General features: G+C 31.5%; 1 long non-coding RNA gene across 1 annotated transcript; it reads right to left on the bottom strand.

The window, feature by feature from the left end:
• Positions 1-1,887, bottom strand: LOC106768936. The gene is made up of 4 exons (XR_001376292.2): positions 1,813-1,887; positions 407-471; positions 209-311; positions 1-90 (listed from the first exon to the last, which is right to left on the bottom strand). It is a non-coding gene; the product is annotated as an uncharacterized LOC106768936 (long non-coding RNA).
• Positions 1,888-2,430: the final 543 nt, after the last annotated feature.

Raw genomic sequence — 2,430 nt, 5'->3', positions numbered from 1 at the left:
CCATGACGTAGTAATGTTTGTACAAATAATGGTATGCATGTGTTTCATTACATAATACCCACATTCATAGCTGCCTAATTGATGTCAACACTGTAAATTAAATACAAATAATCAAGACTCATTCAAACCTAGGATACAAAATAATATCAAATTATACAAATAAAGTGGTGGTAGCAGTCTTGCATGTGAGTTCAAGAGGCATATCTACCTCAATAGTTTTATTCTCCATTGTGACTACCACTGCACCAAGTTGTTGGAGAAGAGACAATTGTGGTTGGAGGTGTAACAATGTTTGTCTTCTTAGAAACGTTCTACATTTGATCACAAAATATAAGTCCAATATTATATGCATGCAAATACAACAAATGCATAAGTAATTAAGGCAAATGTGAATAGAAATACTTACTAAAATGGGCTTTGCCAATCTGACTGGTCAAATGATAAAATTTCCTGGATGGATCAGCCATAAACCTGTTTTAACAAAAAATTGAAAATGAAATTTAATTGAATACACCAAAACAAAAATTAAAGTGGTCGATTGAAGCAGAAAAAGAAGGATGCAAACTGAGTGGCTTCTGGTCCAACGGGTCAGTCATTCTTTTCATCATTCCACTTTCATGCATATCTTAAATTTCAATAATATATGGGGCCAGCACAAAAAACTTGATCGCCAAAAGACACACAATTGGAGTTGGGATTCCCCAGTAAAAGTCTCTACTAGGTTGCATAATCAATTTCTGTTACTTTGAAAATTGAAAGAATAAAGATTTTTCCNCCATGGTTCAGAATTCAATAATTCAACNTGGATACGATTTGAGCAGTGACTAATATTTTTACAACCAAACTACAATGTTCTTTCGGGTTCTGAACTTTAAAAGTATTGAATTCTAAAGCACTAACATGCATCTATGTAAATACAATTGTTCTAAAGCACCACTGTACTTCCGTTAAGAAAACTAATTTACTGAAATCCTAGTTTGAAACAATTTCAGTTTATCTTTTTTCCCAATGTTTAAAAGTGAAATTTGTAAATAAAAGACAAATGACTTGTATTATTTTCCAAACATCTATAGCTTTATTTTTAACATATTATCTTTTATTGTATTTTTATTAATTAAAATATTTTTAATAGTTAAAATAAATTCTATTTTAAAATAATAAATTCAAGTAATAAGATTTACATGATTATGCAGTTTATGGACAAAAGGACATTCCAGTTTATGCAGCAAGCCTGCAAGACTTCAAGGAGGTTAACATTCCAGTTTGTACATGGTTGTTCAATAAGCCTAAATGAATTCATTTGGAAGCTTAACTTAAGGGTCCTAAATTAGGCAGCTATATATTAACCATGAAGTTATGGTGTTCCGTTCTGCTGCTAAAGTTTCCTGAATTGGCTTGGTATGATATATTGTTTGCAGGTGGTTGCTAACATTCCCTTTAATATCAGTACAGATGTGATCAAATTATTTCTTCCGATGGGTGATATTTTCTCAGAAGTGGTTCTATTGCTCTCTAGTGTCTATAATTTATTGGCTGGTTTTTAGTTTTTCTCATTAACTACTAACCTCTAATGTTTCCGTTCCTATCACTCATCTCCTACCCACCAATCACTTAATCTGAAGTTCAAGTGATGTTCGTTTGTTTTTCATCTTGATCAGTATTATCAGCTTGAGACATAACTACATAGAGTGGGGGAAAGAAATTATAGAAATTAGAAATAGCCTCGTGATTTCCATCTGCACATGAAGTATTAATGTTTCTGAGGCAACTGAGTAATAAGAGAAAAAGGTAGAAATGTATTACAGACATTACCTCTTTGAGATGCATGCAATCCCTTAAAACTAAGACCTCAAGAAAATTCCCCCCATTGCAGCTCGCAAGGTTTCTGAAAAATAAAGGTTTTAGTACTTTTAATCAATCTTCTAGATGGACAGAATGTAACAGGCTCTTGCAAACCCTTGTTAGAAACAACTGACCTTAAGAAGTTACCAGTGACTGAATAAGACGTTGAAAAGTCAACATACTTCAAGAATTTATTTAAAAAAAAATATTTAAAACAAATTAATCACAAACAATCACATGCATTATCAAGAAGTTATCAAAAAAGAATTCTTAAAAATATTTTTTCCTTTCCTAAATCCCTGCACATTCAGTTATTCAGTTTAGAATTACTAATTCTGACGACATACGGCTTTTCTTTAACTTCCATGAAAAGGAAAAGTTAGGATAACATAGTTATCAAAAAATGACTACCAATATGTAGCGCATAATATTGCAAAATTATTATTCAGAAAACCAAATTTGCTCACCAGTAGTTGATAATCACAATGAAATAGATAGACTTAAGCTCATACATATTGCAAAATATCAACATATACTCAACGCTACATGATAAAAGATAAGTTACAGGTTGCAAAAGTTCACAAAAAT

Source organism: Vigna radiata, chromosome 1, assembly GCF_000741045.1.
Source record: "Vigna radiata var. radiata cultivar VC1973A chromosome 1, Vradiata_ver6, whole genome shotgun sequence".
Lineage (NCBI taxonomy): Eukaryota > Viridiplantae > Streptophyta > Magnoliopsida > Fabales > Fabaceae > Vigna > Vigna radiata.
The sequence above is the reverse complement of the archived record's forward strand: the minus strand, read 5'-3'. Positions and strand labels throughout refer to the sequence as shown.